Genomic DNA, 17,936 nt, shown 5'->3' on the forward strand with positions numbered 1-17,936 from the left:
TCGGGCCACTGCACTCCAGCTGGGGCAACAGAGCAAGACTCCGTCTCAGAAACAAAAAAGAAAAAAGAAAAAGAAAAAAAAAGAAAGAAAATCATCAGGATTTAGGCATAAGCAAAGAGTTCTTAGCCTTGACACCGAAAGCTTTTACACCAAAAGCTTTTACTCTGCAAAAGACTCTGTTAAGAGGATAAGAAGTCAAGCTACAGACCAGACAGAGAGAAAATATTTACAAGCCACATATCTGATAAAATATTCATATCTGGATTATATAAGGAGCTCTCAAAACTCAGAAGGAAAAAATTCAATCCAATTAGAAAATAAGCAAAAGACATGAAAAAATTCATTAAAGAGAATCTACAGATAGCAAATAAGTATATGAAAAAGTATGCAATATCATTAGTCATAGGGAAATGCAAAAAATCATAAGATAGAATTACATGCCTATCAAAATAGCTGAAATAAAAATATTTGAATTAGCTCATTGAACTCACCTGCAGCTCTCGGGGTTCCTGTGTCTTTCTTCGTTGTCGGAGCCAGGCCTACATGCCAGCAACCATGTCGAAGGGACCTGCAGTTGGTATTGATCCTGGCATCAGCTAGTCTTGTGTGGGTGTTTTCCAGCAAGGAAAAGTAGAGATAATTGCCAATGATCAGGGAAACCGAACCACTCCCAGCTCTGTTGCCTTTACAGACACTGAACGATTGATTGGTGATGCCACAGAGAATCAAGTTGCAATGAACTCCACCAACATGGTTTTTGATGCCAAACGTCTGATTGTGCACAGATTTGATGATGCTGTTGTCCAGTCTGAGATGAAGCACTGGCCCTTCATGGTGGTGAATGATGCTGGCAGGCCCAAGGTCCAAGTAGAATACAAGGGAGAGATCAAAAGCTTCTATCCAGAGAAGGTATCCTCTATGGTTCTGACAAATATGAAGGAAATTGCAGAAGCCTACCTTGGGAAGACTGTTACCCATGCTGTGGTCACAGTGCCAGCTTACTTTAATGACTCTCAGCGTCAGGCTACCAGAGATGCTGGAACTATTGTTGGTCTCAATGTACTTAGAATTATTAATGAGCCAACTGCTGCTGCTTATGGCTTAGACAAAAGGTTGAAACAGAAAGAAATGTGCTGATCTTTGACCTAGGGGGTGGCACTTTTGATGTGTCAATCCCTTGGCATCGAAACGGCTGGTGGAGTCATGACCATCCTCATCAAGTATAATACTACCATTCTTACCAAGCAGACATAGATCCTCACTACCTATTCTGACAACCAGCCTGGTGTGCTTATTCAGGTTTATGAAAGTGAGCGTGCCATTTTGAGGATGGAATCTTTAAGGTCAAATCTACAGCCAGAGACACTCACTTGGGTGGAGATTTTGACAACCTAATGTTCAACCATTTTATTGCTGAGTTCAAGCACAAGCATAAGAAGGACATCAGTGAGAATAAGAGAGCTGTAAGATGCCTCCATACCGCTTGTGAACATGCTAAGCATACTCTCTCTTCCAGCACCCAGGCCATATTGATATCGATTGTCTCTATGAAGGCATCAACTTCTATACCTCCATTACCCGTGCCCGATTTGAAGAATTGAATGCTGACCTGTTCCATGGCACCCTGGAACCTGTAGAGAAAGCCCTTTGAGATGCCAAATTAGACAAGTCACAGATTCATGATATTGTCCTGGCTGGTGGTTCTACTCGTATCCCCAAGATTCAGAAGCTTTTCCAAGACTTCTTCAATGGGAAAGAACTGAATAAGGGCATCAACCCTGATGAAGCTGTTGCATATGGTATAGCTGTCCAGGCAGCCATTCTGTCTGGAGACAAGTCTGAAAATGTTCAAGATTTGCTGCTCTTTGATGTTCCTTGTCTTTTCCTTGGTATTGAAACTGCTGGTGGAGTCACATGACCATCCTCATCAAGTGTAATTCTACCATTCTTACCAAGCAGACACAGATCCTCACTACCTATTCTGACAACCAGCCTGGTGTGCTTATTCAGGCTTATGAAGGTGAGCATGCCATGACCAAGGATAACAACCTGCTTGGCAAGTTTGAACTCACGGGCATACCTCCTGCGCCCCGAGGTGTACTTCAGATTGAAGTCACTTTTGACATTGATGCCAATGGCATCCTTCAATGTCTCTGCTGTGGACAAGAGTACAGGAAAACAGAACAAGATTTCCATCACTAATGACAAGGGCTGTTTGAGCAAGAAAGACATTGAACGTATGGTCCAGGAAGCTGAGAAGTACAAAGCTGAAGATGAAAAGCAGAGGGACAAAGTATCATCCAAGAATTCACTTGAGTCCTATGCATTCAACATGAAAGCAACTGTCAAAGATGAGAAACTTCAAGGCAAGATTAACGATGAGGACAAAGAGAAGATTCTGGGCAAGTGTAATGAAATTATCGACTGGCTCAATGTGAACGAGACTGCCGAGAAGGAAGAATTTGAACGTCAGCAGAAAGAGCTGGAGAAAGTCTGCAACCCCATCATCACCAAGCTGTACCAGAGTGCAGGAGGCGTGCCAGGACGAATGCCTGGGGGATTCGCTGGTGGTGGAGCTCCTCCCTCTGGTGGTGCTTCCTCAGGGCCCACCATTGAAGAGGCTGATTAAGCCAACGCAAGTATAGATGTAGCATTGTTCCACCAATATAAAACATTGAAAGATCTAAATTTGTAGCAAATTCTGTGGCAGTTTAAAAAAGTTCAGCTGCTATAGTAAGTTACAGGGCCTTCTCAATACTTGAATATGGAACATGTGCACAGGGGGAAGGAAATAACATTGCACTTTATAAACACTGTATTGTAAGTGGAAAATTCAATGTCTTAAATAAAACTATTTAAAATTGGCACCATAAAAATATTTGAATTAATAATGCAAGAATGTTTCTTCTCACCACTCCAATTTGTCATTATACTGTAAGTCCTAGCTAGTACGTTAAGAAAAGAAAAGGAAATAAAGGGTATAGAAATTGAGAAGAAAGAAAGAAAACTTTATTTGCAGATTATATGATTGTCTATGTAGAAAATTCGAAAAATTCACATACACAAAAACTTGATCTAATAAATGATTATACGAGGTTGCAGGATACAAGGTTAATACACAAGTCAGTTGCTTTCCTATATACCAGCAGTGAACAATTGGAATTTATAATTAAAAACGTACGACCATTTACATTAGCACCCCCAAAAATGAAATACTTACATATAAATCTAACAAAATGTGTGCAAGGAAACTACATGAGAAAAACTATAAAACTCTGATGAAAGAAGTCAACAATCTAAGTAAGTGAAGAGAAAGTCTACGTTCACGAAAAGGAAGACTCAATATGGTTAAGATGTCAGTTCTTTCCAAATAATCCGTCAGTTCAATGCAATCACAGTCAAAATCCCAGCAAGTTATTTTGTGGATATTAACAAACTGATTCTAGAGTATATATAGGAAGGTGAAAGACCCAGGATACCCAATAAATATTGAAGTAGATAAAGCACAAAGTTGGAGAACTGATACTATCCAACTTCAAGACATGCTATAAAGCTACAGTAATCAAGACTGTGGTGCTAGTGAAAGAATAGACAAATAGACCCGTGGAACAGAAGAGAGAGCCCAGAAATAGACCCATATAAATATAGTCAAATGATCTTTGACAAAGGACCAAAAGCAATCCAATGGAGAAAGGACAGTATTTCCAACAAACGTTGCTGAGAACAACTGGACATAAAAATACAAAAAAAAAAAAAAAAAAAAGATACAGACCTTATCCTTTTCACAAAAAGATAATTAATAGTGGATCATGAACCTAAATGTAAAATGCTAAACTGTAAAACTTTTAGAACATAATATAGGAGAAAATCTAGATGATCTTGGGTTTGGTGATGACATTTTAGATACAATACTAAAAATACAATCTATGAAAGAAAAATATAATATATTTTATTAAAATGAAAACTTCTGTGAAAGATATTGTTAAGGGAATGAAAAGACAAGCCACAGACTGGGAGAAAATCTTTGCAAAACACATATCCGATAAAGAATTTGTGCACGAAATATACAAAGAGCTCTTAACACTCAACAGTAAGAAAACAAACAGTCCAATTAAAAAGTGGGCAAGCGGCTGGTCACGGTGGCTCATGCCTGTAATCCTGGCACTTTGGGAGGCTGAGGTGGGTGGATCACGAGGTCAGGAGATCGAGACCATCCTAGCTAACACGGTGAAACCTCGTCTCTACTAAAAATACAAAAAATTAGCCGGGCGTGGTGGCGGGCCCCTCTGGTCCCAGCTACTCGGGAGGCTGAGAAAGGGGAATGGCGTGAACCCGGGAGGCAGAGCTTGCAGAGAGCTGATATCGTGCCACTGCACTCCAGCCTGGGCGACAGAGCGAGACTCCATCTCAAAAAAAAAAAAAAAGTGGGCAAAAGATCTGAACAGACATCTCACCAAAGGAGATATACACACGACAAATAAGCAAATGAAAATATGCTTAATATCACACATCATTAGGGAATGCACATTAAAATAGTAAGATACCACAGCATATTCATCAAAATAATAGCGAACATTCATAATACTGACACACCAAATGGTGAGGAGGAGGTAGAACAATAGTAACTCTCATTCATTGATGGTAGGAATGCAAAATGATATAGCCACTTGGAAGAATGTCTGTTTTTTTTGTAAATAGTTCTTGGGGGAACAAGTGGTGTTTAGTTACATGGATAAGTACTTTACTGGTGATTTCTGAGATCTTGGTGCACCCATCACATGAGTGGTGTACACTGTGCCCAATGTGTAGGACTTTGTCCCTCACCTGAATGTCTGTTTCTTAACGTAGTCTTACCACATGACCAAGCAGTTGCACTCCTTGGTATTTACCCAAGTAGTTGGAAACATATCCACACAAAAATCTGCACATGATTGTTTATAGAGGATTTATTCTTAATTGCCACAACTTGGAAGCAACCGAGATATACTTCAGTAGGTGAATAGATAAACAAACTGGTACATGGATTCAATGAAGTATTATTCAGGGTGAAAAGAAATGAGCTACCAAGCCATGAAAAGACATAAAGGAACCTTAAAAGCTTATGGCTATGTGAAAAATATCAATCTAAAAAAAATCATGTGCCATATGATTCTAACTATATGACATTCTAGAAAAGGTGAAATTATAGACACAGTAAAGATAGTAGTTGCCAAAGGGTGAGGGGGATGGAAGGGTGAATAGGCAGAGCACAGAGGATTTTTAGGGCAGTGAAACTATTTTGTAGAGTGTATTTGGGTACTGTGTACATACTCTGATATTGTATGGGGGATGCATGACACATTATGCATTTGATAAAATCCAGAGAACTATATAACAGGAAGAGAACCCTAGTATAAACCGTGGACTTCAGTTAATAATATATCAATATCTAGGTTATAATTACATTAATAATGTATCAAATTAGTTAATGAAAACTGTAACTAATAATTTAGTGAATAATATATCAATATTGATTTGTTTATTGTAACAAATGTACATTAATGGGAGATGTTGCTAATGGAAACTGCTGAGGTGGCAGGGGAAGAGAGCGAGAGGAAATCTGTGAGGACTCTGCACTCTGTTCAATTTGTCTGAAAAAATATAACTGCTCTAAAATACATCTATTAACTCTTAAAAATAGTTAAATCTTCCATAAAGGAGAATTTTTTTTTTTTTTTTTTTTGAGACGGAGTCTCACTCTATCGCCTGGGCTGGAGTGCAGTGGTGCAATCTTGGCTCACTGCAAGCTCCACGTCCTGGGTTCAAGCAATTCTCCTGCCTCAGCCTCCCGAGTAGCTGGGATTACAGGTGCCTGTCACCACGCCCGGCTAATTTTTTGTATTTTTAGTAGAGATGGGGTTTCACCATCTTGGCTAAGCTGGTCTTGAACTCCTAACCTCGTGATCCACCTGCCTCGGCCTCCCAAAGTGTTGGGATTACAGGCGTGAGCCCAGCCCAGAAAGGAGAATTCTAATAATTCTAAATAATTTATGTAGATATTTCTCCCTCAAGGAGATGGGGCTTAACTCTTAACCATTTGAGTACTGGTCGGCACTCAATAACTTGCCTTTGGACCATAAAGTGTGGAAAGGGAGGAAAAGGTTAACTTTATAGGAGAGAGACCTGGCAAATGCCCTTACCCAGGTGATAAGGTCGACGTCATCAGTCATGTCAACTGCATGTATGTCCCTTTAATACCATGTGGTGAGAATGGCACTGCCCCTTTGTGGTAATCCTCCCAAAATCCATTACCCCAGTCTTGCCATGAGAAAAACATCAAACAAACCCAAATTGAGAGATATTCTACACAGTACCCGGCCAGCATTCCTCAAAACTGTCAAGGTCATCCAAAGCAAGGAAAGTCTGAGAAACTGTCACAGACAAGCAAAGCTAAGGAGACATGACAAAGAAAAGTAATGTGGTATCCAGAGTCAGAAGGACAGTGGGGCAAACTAGTAACATGCGAATAAACTGCAGAGTTTAGTTAGTACAAGTGTGCCGGTGCCGGCTCCTTTGTTGTGACAAAGGTTCCATAAAATGAAGAGATGTTAACAGTAGGGGAAACTGGGCGAGGGGTGTATGAGAAGTCTGTACGATCTTCGCAACTTTTCTGTAAATCTAGAACTATCTTAAAATGAAAGTTTGATTTAAAATAATGTGGGAAAAAATAGTGACAGACCAAATGCTGGTGAGGATGTAGGGAAACTAGATCACTAATACAATGTGGAGGGAATGCAAAATGGTACCACCACTCTGGAAGAGTTTGGCAATTTCTTTAAAACTTTAAACACACAATTACCACACCACCCAACAATTGCATTTCTGGATATTTATCCCAGAGAAATGAAAACCTATGCTCACAAAAACTTGCACACGAATGTTTATAGAAGCTTTATGTGCAATAGTCCCATGCTGGAAACAACCTAGTTGTGTTTTAATGTATGAATGGTTAAACAAACTGTGATATATTCACAGCAGGGAGTACGCTCAGCAGGAAAAAGGAAGGAGCTATTCATATACTCCACAACATGGATGGCTCTCCAGAGACTTATGCTGAGAAGAAAAAGCCAGTGTCAGAAAGTTATATATGTATGAGTCCATTTATTTAACATTCTTGAAATGACAAAATCATAGAAATGGAGATGAAATGAGTGGTTGCCAGAGATTAAGATCGAGAGAATGAGAGGAAGGTAGTTGTGGTTATAAGAAGGCAACCTCAGGAATTCTGGTGGTGATAGAAATGTTTTGTATCTTGACTGTATCAATATCAATATCCTGGTTTGCCCAACAGTGCAAGACCCTGTCTCAAAAAAAAGAAAAAAAGTAATGTATCTCTTTTATTTTATTTGAGATGGAGTTTCACTCTTTGTTGCCCAGGCTGGAGTGCAATGGTGCGATCTCGGCTCACTGCCACCTTCGCCTCTGGGGTTCAAGCGATTCTCCTGCTTCAGCCTCTGGAGTAGCTGGGATTACAGGCATGCACCACCAAGCCCGACTAATTTTGTATTTTTAGTAGAGACGGAGTTTCTCCATGTTGGTCAGGCTGGTCTTGAACTCCCAACCTCAGGTGATCCGCCCGCCTCATATCTTTTAACGAAATGAATAAGGCTTATTTATTTATTTATTTATTTATTTATTTTTTATTGAGACGGTGTCTCATTCTGTCACCCAGGCTGGAGTGCAGCGGTGCGATCTCGGCTCACTGCAGGCTCTGCCTCCCGGGTTCGCGCCATTCTCCTGCCTCAGCCTCCTGAGTAGCTGGGACTACAGGCGCCCGCCACCACGCCCGGCTAATTTTTTTGTATTTTTAGTAGAGACGGGGTTTCACCGTGTTAGCCAGGATGGCCTCGAACTCCTGACCTTGTGATCCGCCCGCCTCGACCTCCCAAAGTGCTGGAATTACAGGCGTGAGCCACCGCGCCCGGCTGAATAAGGCTTTTATCTTTAATTAATTCATGTACTCATGCATGATATTACTTGTTATTACAGTTAGACAAGGAATAGCATCCATTCTATTCGTACTTTTCATTTTTATAGAAGTAATGCTGGGAAACCTTGTTCACGTAAATAAGTTTGGATGGAGTTTTATTATAGCAATATGATTTAGCTCTCTGAACTCTTTCCAAGTTCTAAGCCAAAAATAACATACTGCTCTATCATCAAGAATTATTTTTAATAATATATCAGCTGACAACTCCATTAGGTCCTCTTCTGACGTTGTTGAAAGCAAATAATTGGAAAACATCTGACTTGCAAATATTTATTACCTAGTCTTTGTGGTCATTAAGTCCTCTTTTTCTGGGAAATCACCTAAAATACTTTATCAAGACTTATTAAATGATTGTTAATTATGCTTGTTATTCTTTCTCATAAAGACATCTTCTAATTTGATATACTTAAAAAAGGTTGGAGAAGTTGAAATATCTTTCATTTCAATATAAGTTTACCAAAACTTTTTTGTACATTGATTTTATATTATCATATACTTTATTTTTATTGTGGAAATCTTAAGAGCTGAAAATTTAGCACATTCAATTTATAGCACTTTAAGGTAATTGTTGAAGTGGGTCATAAAATTAATCACTCAGAGTAGATTTATTCTTTGTCCCCCACCAAAACACTTAGTTTTCATTTTTATTTTTTTTTCTTTTCTTTTTTTTTTGAAACGGAGTCTCTCTCTGTTGTCAGGCTGGAGTGCAATGGCGCTATCTCGGCTCACTGCAACCTCTGCCTCCCGGGTTCAAGCAAGTCTTCTGCCTCAACCTCCTGAGTAGCTGGGACTACAGGCATGTGCCACCACACCCAGCTAATTTTTGTATTTTTAATAGAGACAGGGTTTCACCATGTTGGCCAGGATGGTCTTCATCTCTTGACCTCGTGATCTGCCCGCCTCGGCCTCCCAAAGTGCTGGGATTACAGGCATGAATCACCGTGCCCGGCCAGTTTTCATTTTTCAAGCCAAATCAATGAGTTAATATATGTCCCCAAGACAAACCTTCTGCATTCTAAGATAGTAGATAGATTAGATTAGATAGATAGATAGATAGATAGATAGATAGATAGATAGATAGATAGTAGATAGATAGATAGATAGATAGATAGATAGATAGATAGATAGATAGACAGACAGAGAGATAGATATTGATAGAGCATGAAGCTGTACCATGAATTTATCACTGGGATGAAATAATGTGCCACCACCCTCAATACTTCTTACCTTCACTAACTTAATTTTATTTTCATGAGATTTGCATGATGGCAATATGTTCTTTGATAATCCTTGGGGGAAAGATGAGGGGAGTCATTAGACAAATATTGGTATCATATTTTTGCCTTACCACACAACGTATCTTGCCCTGTGTCTAATTCCATGCTTTGCCCATCACAGACATATGTATAAGACAGAGAGAGACACAAAACCTTAGAGATTTATGTTGCCTTCATTAATATTTTCAGTTGTCCTTTTTTGGATGCCATGGAACTTTGTACACTTGGCCTAATGCACCATAGTAAGTAAGATGTGGGATGAGAGAGAGTTAACAGTTTTTTTTCCTTTTTGTAAAGTGGGAAAAGGGCTATTGAGAAAGGGCAGGCAGGACCAGAGAACCAGCCCGACACCCCAGCTGCAGGTGCACCGTCTGCCAGATCAGTTCAGGGAAGGGCAGATATGGCATTCAGGGTCTGGAAATGGAGTGCCTTAAAACAATTCATGCCCAAATACCCCCTGGGAAGTCTTCCTGTCTCTTCAGGGACACTCACACTCCAGGTTGTAAACCGTGGTTCTAATACCCCCTCCTTGCAAACCACACCTAGAAATAGGTGTGTAGGAACATAGAACATCTTATGAGCTTCACCAAGACCTTCCGAGCCACCATTTCCCCACTGTTCGAACCCTGACCACGGAACATCTCACAACGTGCAGGCAGCACATACCGTGATCAGTGCCACAACTTAGACTTAGTGCAATGGTGAAATACTGAGAAAGAAAAACCAAAGTGTCTCCAGGAAGTAAACAGCCCATGACAAGAGGCCAGACAGACCACACATGAAACAGATGCACCACACATGAAATGCGCATAAGAATACGGTGAAGATATTGACGCTTCTTATTAAAAAAGATGTGGCAGACAGCTAGAGAGGGTGAAGGAACTGGAAATATGGGATCTCAGAGACTGGGGAGACTTCCTGGAGTTGCATTTGTTTTAGAGACTCCAAGAAGGGCACACATGAGATTTGATGGAGTAAGGAAGGCCAGTGTACTGATACCGTTTTAAAACTTCCACATCTGTCTTCTGGTAAATGAAAATGTCCTGAAGTCCTTTCCTCTCCAGAGCTAAGATGTGTTTTTGAGCCTGACTTCTATATTCAGTGATAGGAGAAAGAGAGGAAGAAAGGGAGAAAAAAGGGGACAAATTGGAATTTCAACTTCTCTGGACTAGTGGTAGTCAAATGAGTTAATTTATACTAGAGTGTTAATGACACACAACAGTTATACCCTCCAAAGATCCCTTGTAGCATAAAGGCTCTGTGAAATATTGTATATGTTGAGGAATCAAAGCAACAAAGGAATAATGAAAAAGGGAAATTAGGCAAAAGGAATGGGGGAGAGGACTGGTTCTCAGCATTCAAGCAATCCAGTCAGGAAACCCCTGCAATGGCGAAACTTATCTAGTGCACCAATGGGGCCAGTAGATATCATCTGCCAGTAGATGGCGGTCTTCATACTAATTGACTCTTCACTGGACCAGCCCTTCTTTCTACCAGATATTTGTAGGGTTGGTTGGCTTATTGCAGAGGTGGAAAAGGAAGCTACCTCCGCAGTGTAAACTGGAGAGCCCTGCGTGAGAGCTCCCCCTGCTCAAAATTTACTCCCTCACAGACTCGGCCACTTATGTCTAAAAGTCCTATTCATTCAGCCCTTTGTGGAGGAGGGCAGATTGCTGACAAGAAGGGAAACTGGGGTTAGTCATTAACACTTTAGCAGGAAGTAATTTGGTATATTAATTCGGGAAAGAAAGGAACTTTCCAGGCACTGGACACTTAATAGCCTTCTTTAAAAAAAAAAAGAAGAAGGTGCCCGGGCACAGTGGCTCATGCCTGTAATCTGAACATTTTGGGAGGCCAAGGCAGGAGGACTGCTTGAGCCCAGGAGTTCCAGACCAGCCCGGGTAACATAGCAAGACCCTGTCTCTACAAAAAGAAAATAAATTAGCTGGGTGTGGTGGCATGTGCCTGTGGTCCCAAGCTACTCGGGAGGCTGAGGCAGGAGGATCACTTGAACCCAGGAGACTGAGGCTACAGTGAGCTATGATTGTGCCACTGCACTCCAGCCTGGACAACAGAGCAAGACCTGGTCTCAACAACAACAGAAAAAGTAAATAGAAGAAGTAGGCAGAAAAGAAATGGTAGGTTGGAATAGATGGGTTTTGGCTTGGGCCAGACCTGAACACTGTTTCCTTCAGCTCCCATCCCACGATGGAGGACTGGGTCCCCACAGGTTAACAGACCATAAAGCTTGTTAACCTTGGCTGGGTGCAGAGGCAGGATAATCCTAATTTTTTGGCACTCTCTACACCAGTGCCCATGGATCTGTTTGGCCCAGTACTTTCTTCATCCCTAGGATGACCTGAGAAGTAAGGGGACATCACAAAAGAGGAGTTATTCAGAAAGAGGTCAAGACGGTGAGAAGACCTGAAACTGGTGCAGTAGCTATCTGTCCCATGGTAAACTAGAGAAGAGAAGACACATATTCATCAAGATGCTGGCCTCTGACACCAATGGTTATCATGTGGAACCTGCAAACCCAAAGAGAGAATCAGAAGTTAGAGAGAAATTGATCACGATGCAATGTAAGAACAACTTCACCTTCTGTCGTCACCATCTGAAGACAGACTGATGACGGTTATGGTAAAATAATAATCATCATGACAATAAATCACATTTATTTAACCATCACTTGTGGCTAGGCACTGTGTTCCACATGAGGCCTGATTTCATTTAACAATTACAGCATTGCTGTGGAGTGGGTATTATTATGACCACCTTTTTACGGATGAGGAAACAGGCTGAAAAGAATTAAATAACATATTCAGTATGAGCCTGAGCATTTAACCATGCCCCGAGGCTGCCTCCTTAGACAGAACAGGCTGCCCTGGGGGTCTACAAGTTCATAGTACAGAGGCATTGCAGCAGAGGCTAGGGACATCTGGCCGGGGTGCTGCAAAGGGGACTCATGGGATTCAGTCATCTTGAAGGTCCTCCCAACCCCTAGGGCGTGCAGATCCACACACTCATTCAGCAAATATGCACAGAGTGCCAGGCTGTGTCCTAGGAACTAAGAGGATGATGTTATCAAAAGAAGGAGGAGGAAGAGAAGGGTGTGGAGGAGGAGAGAGGAAAGAAAGGGGGAAGAGAGAAAGTAGGAGGAAGAGGAGGAGAATAGGAACAGCAACTAAAAATTTTTTTAAACCATTTTTTTACAAAATTCACATCACTATTAATATAATAGGGGCTACTTTACAGAAGTGAAAAAAATGCTATGAAAAAATATAGTGGGACGTATAACCTAATCTGAAGAACTCAGGAAACTTTCTTCAAACTAGAAGGGAAGTGACATTTTTCTTTTTTTTCAGCATCCAATTTTTTTTTTTTTTTAATTTTTAGTAGAGTCATACAGACGAGGTGTTGCTATGTTGCCCGGGCTGATCTCAAACTTCTCACCTCAAGTGATACTCTCACCTTAGCATACCAAAGTGCTAAGATTACTGGAATGAACCATTGCCTCTGGTCCTAAAATCTTTAAATAAGAGGGTATGACCCAGGGTTAGTTTTTTTTTTAGCTGTGGCTGGCCCTTGGGGTGAGCACAGGGTTTGGTGTGGCTGTGTGGGGTTCCCCAGGCCTGGCCGAAATGCCTGTACACCTTGGCCCTTGTAAGGATGGGAGAGCAGGCTGAAGCCACAGGCCTTGGGGAGGCCAGGGCCAGCTGGCAAAGGTTAGGATTTTGCCCCCAGGCTTGAGGATGTGGCTGTGGGCCCACTGCTCACATGCAATGCACACACCTTGAGTTTGGGCACCTCTAGCACGGGTACAACATCCATTATGACCCCCACAACCACTGCTGTTTTGTTCTTCCAGCCAGAAAGCTTCATCTTTCCCATCATCCGGGAAAGAAACAGAGGTGGCCAGTTTCTGCGACTCATTAACAACGTCTTCAGCACAACCTCGTTGAAGGTGGAGTTGATTCATCTGGCCGGAAACCTGAACAGATTGACCAACAGCCTTTGGTGGATGTCCTGTCTCTTGGGCTCCTGACGCCAAACCTTTTGGTCCTTGTCATGGCAAACATCAACTCCTTCGATGGCACCTTCTGCCCTGCCAGGTCCAGAAGAAGGGAAATGACATTTAAGCTGAGACCTGAAAGCTGAATAAGAGATACCTAAGCAAATAAGTCCAGGAAACAGCCTTTTAAAAGCCCCATGGATGCTGGGAGCATGGCTCACGCCTATAATCCTAGCACTTTGGGAGGCCAAGTTGGGAGGGGAGGATTGCTTGGGGCCCAGAGTTTGAAACCAGCCTGAGCAAAATAGTGAGAGCCCCGTCTCTACAAAAATTTTTTCTAAAAAAATTAGCCAGGCATGCTGGCATGTGCCTGTAGCCCCAGCTTCTTGGGATGCTGTGATGGGAGGATTGCTTGAGCCCAGGAGTTCAAGGCTGCAGTGAGCTGTGATCGTGTCACTGCACTCCAGCCTGGGCAGCAGAGTGAAATCTTGACTCAAAAAAAAAAAAAAAAAGAAAAAGAAAAAAGCCCATGGCGGGAGACTTTGGCTCTTTGAGGATCAGAAGGAAATGTGGCAGGAGTCAGGCAAGAGGAGCTGACCTGGGCTGCTACTAGAGAATTAAGCGGGGTTAGAAGCCATACTGAGACTATTCTTAGAGCGAGGGTGGGGTTTTGAAATATTTTAAGCAGGGGAGAGACACGAGATCTATGCCTTCAACGACTGCTGTGATTGCTGTATGGTGCCTGCAAGGGAAGAGGGCGGAACCCAGGGGAATCATTGCGAGGAGATCCCTGTGGAGATTGGTACAGAATAGGAAATTGCCTTCTTTTGAATGGTTCACTTGGCACTGCCCATCCACACTGGCCCTGCACATCTTCTCAAAGGGAAGAAAACCCAGGTGGAGAAAGTAGAAGCTAGGCTTGGGAGCTGGGGTAGATCTCCACCAGCCTGACCCACCCAGCAGCTGTCCTTTCTGGTCTTCACTCTTTTTTTTTTTTTTTTTGAGACGGAGTCTTGCTCTGTCGCCCAGGCTGGAGTGCCGTGGCGCAATCTCGGCTCACTGCAAGCTCCGCCTCCCGGGTTCACGCCATTCTCCTGCCTCAGCCTCTCCGAGTAGCTGGGACTACAGGCGCCCGCCACCACGCCCGGCTAATTTTTTTTTGTATTTTTTAGTAGAGACGGGGTTTCACCGTGGTCTCGATCTCCTGACCTCGTGATCCGCCCGCCTCGGCCTCCCAAAGTGCTGGGATTACAAGCGTGAGCCACCGCGCCCGGCCTTCTGATCTTCACTCTTGCTGTGGTTTCCAAATCTGCATTCAGCAACTGAGGCAAAGCAGCGTGTGCTTGGGGATCTTACGCACCCTTCCATAATCAGTGACAGCTGCAACCCAGAGTGTTCGCCTCCCACACTGCCCGTGCTCGTGGTTCCTTCCCTGCCACCCAAGAAGAAGATGTAGGAAGCTGGAAGTGAAGAAAAAGAAGGCTAGGCAGTGGCTAGGGAGTCAAAGAGAAGGAAGGTTCAGACATTTTTTGAATAAAAATTCTAAGCCAGATATTTATTCTAATGCACAAAAGAGTTAAGGATGAATGCAGTTCTTGTAGATCTGGCAAATTATGCTACCAACCCTGAATTAGGAGAGCTCCGTCTATTCCTGATTTCTGCCCCAACTTCCTTTTTCTCTCAGTTTCCTCACTCTCGAACAGAGTTAATAGCCGGCATCACTTTTATTGTGCAAACTCAAGCTGGAAGGAAGAGTGTTTGGATAGTTAAAATCTTGATAGAGAAGTGAGGTCGTGGTGTTGCCAGGACTGCTATCAGAGGGCAGGGGTGGGAAAGAGCCAACTTTTGCTTCCAACTGTCCATCGTATCATTCCATGCTTTTCATTGGAATTAAATCCTCTGTGTTCTAGAACTTCTTTAGAGTCTCATTCTGCAGGGCTCCTCCTCAAAGTGTTTTTTCCACCAGCAATCCCTACCTGTCCCTGTTCCATAAGCCCCCGATTCTTAAGATCTTTGTGAGGGAGACACTGCAGATGCATCTTCAATCACGTCAGACAGCACCCTTACCCATTCTCTGCTAAATTCAGTCAAGAAACCCCTGAAATATACAAGTTAAGCATCCCGAATCCAAAAATCCAAAATCTGAAATGCTTCAAAATCCAAATTTTTGAGTGTGGACATGATGCCACAAGTGAACATTTTTACACATTAAGTATTTAACACAAACCTTGTTTCATGCACAAAATTATTTAAAATATTTTATAAAGTTACCTTCAGGCTATGTATATAAGGTGTATATGAAAAATAAATTAGTTTTGTGTTTAGACTTGGATCCCATCCCCAAGATATTCATTATGTACAAAATATTCCAAAGTCTGAAAATATAAAAAGTCCAGAGCACTGCTGTTCCCAGGCATTTTGGACGCGCGATACTCAACCTATAGTAGTTGGCTAGTATATTTGGGTTTCTGGAGCACTCAAATTGAGATACAGTTCCTGACCTCAAGGAGCTTACCCTCGTGCCATCCAAGAAAGGAGGCAAACCAGTGCTCCAGAAACATTTACACAGGAGAAGTGTTTAACAACCTGCAACAGGAAAACCAGTGACATAACCATGCGGTCAATGGAAGTTTTCTTTGTGCTTTGTATTCTCTAGAAATGACTGGAGCCTGGCTCCCTCTGTCAAAGCAGCACATTCTCCCGCTGTGCTTCACCCCTGCTACGTTCGTTTCCCTCAAACACCATCACGAAACTCTTTTACTCCTTTGTTCACATGGTTACTGTCTGATTCTCCACTAGAAGTAAAACTTTTTAGGTTGAGAAACTACGTGTGTCTTGTTTAACGCTGTATCCCTAATACCTAAAACTGTGTCTGGCACTGCTAGGTGCTCAGTAAATATTTGATCAACTGAATGCCTGTTGTCTTTTTTTTTTTTTAATTGTAATTGTCAATTGTCAGTCTCTACCCACCAGACTGTAAAATTCAAGGGCAGGGATTTTGTCTGTGTTGTTCAATATCTGGAACCCACAGCACTGAAAAGTGTTTGCTGAGTGAATGAATGAATGAATGAATGAATGAATGAATGAATGAATGACACAGATTAATATAGGCTGAGGCGTCCAGGAACTGACATTTACTGAGTACCTGTTCTATGTGAGACACTCTTTTAGGCACTTTATTACTATGTTTTATGTTGCAGAGAACATGTTTGGACTAGCTTATAAGTCAACTTGAAATAATTTCCTGCATTAAGAAAAATTGGTTTTGGCACATTCTTGTCATAGAAGTCAGCCTTTGTTCCCATGATGCTCTGAACAGCTGCAGTCCTGAGGAAGCCAGGGGAAGCTCCCCCTGCCTGCTGCTTAAACAGCTGGCCAGTGAACAGAGACCACCCCAGACCCTTCAGCTCTCAGCACAGCTGTGTGAGCAGATGGAAATTCTGCCACCCAGAGAATCCAACAGCTGAGAATAGAGTGGGTGGACTTGGCCACTGGTATGACCTGTGCATGTCAACCCTAATGTGAAGAAAGGTTTTTCATCTCTACAGGTCAACCCATTAGTATGGTTTGACCTAGAAGTCTTCAAAAGTTGTAGCAAGAGCCTTTCTGTATTGTCCCTCACCACTCCAGCTGCTGGGGTGCAAGAGGTCTGTGGGCTTGACTTTGCTGTAACCGTCAGTTTCCACACTTTTTTCAGCCCTTTGCCAGGTTACAAAGCCGAATTCCTAGACTTGTCGAATGTTGGAACTAGAAGGAGCCATAGAGATCCTTAGACTCTAGATACTTAGACTGAGGCCTCACTTGAGGGGTGAGGACCCTGAAGCTCAGAGGGGCATCTTCTTGGCCCAAGCTGCGTGGCTGGTGGATGACAGCCAAAGGGCCAACCTCTTAGCTCTATGGCCAGTGGTCTTGTATGAGTTTTGTTCTAAATTGGGTTTGGAGTATTGTCATCATTAGCAGTTCTATTGTTTTTACCTCTTGTCAAACAGCAGTAGTTAGTGTGTTATTAATAATAGTATTGATTATTAATAACATTGATCAAGCAAGTCTATGTCAGACAAGGTGCTAGAGGTTGTGTTTAATCCAATCAAAACCCCTAAGAGTGGGAAGGAAGCTGGTCCTAACCTGGAGGGACACAAGGAAGTTTTCAGGGCGTGGAAAATGTCTCTGCCTTGGCCTGGGTGGTGAGTACATTGATAAATACATATGTAAAATCCATCCAGCTGTATACTTAGTACTTATGCTTTTCAAATAGGTGATGTCTCCATTTTAAAAAATGAGTGAAACTTATATATGCATAAATCTGCCACAATAAATTTCTAAGAAATAAGAAAAAAAGCCCTGGCCGGGCGTGGTGGCTCATGTCTGTAATCCCAGCACTTTGGGAGGCTGAGGCAGGCAGATCACAAAGTCAAGAGATCAAGACCATCCTGGCCAACATGGTGAAACCCCATCTCTACTGAAAATACAACAAATTAGCTGGGCGAGGTGGCACGTGCCTGTAGTCCCAGCTACTTGGGAAGCGGAGGCAGGAGAATCGCTTGAACCCAGGAGGTGGAGGTTGCAGTGAGCCGAGATTATGCCACTGCACTCCAGCCTGGTGACAGAGCGAGACTCC

General features: G+C 42.4%; 2 pseudogenes; one reads left to right on the plus strand and one right to left on the minus strand.

Annotated features, from left to right (window-relative positions):
* Positions 1-555: 555 nt before the first annotated feature.
* LOC116472547 (heat shock cognate 71 kDa protein-like) lies at positions 556-2,629 on the plus strand (annotated as a pseudogene).
* A 10,171-nt stretch (positions 2,630-12,800) lies between these two features.
* LOC116473901 (large ribosomal subunit protein eL18-like) overlaps positions 12,801-17,936 on the minus strand; it is an 11,286-nt pseudogene continuing 6,150 nt past the window's right edge.

This window comes from Hylobates moloch, unplaced genomic scaffold (genome assembly GCF_009828535.3).
Source record: "Hylobates moloch isolate HMO894 unplaced genomic scaffold, HMol_V3 SCAFFOLD_8, whole genome shotgun sequence".
NCBI lineage: Eukaryota > Metazoa > Chordata > Mammalia > Primates > Hylobatidae > Hylobates > Hylobates moloch.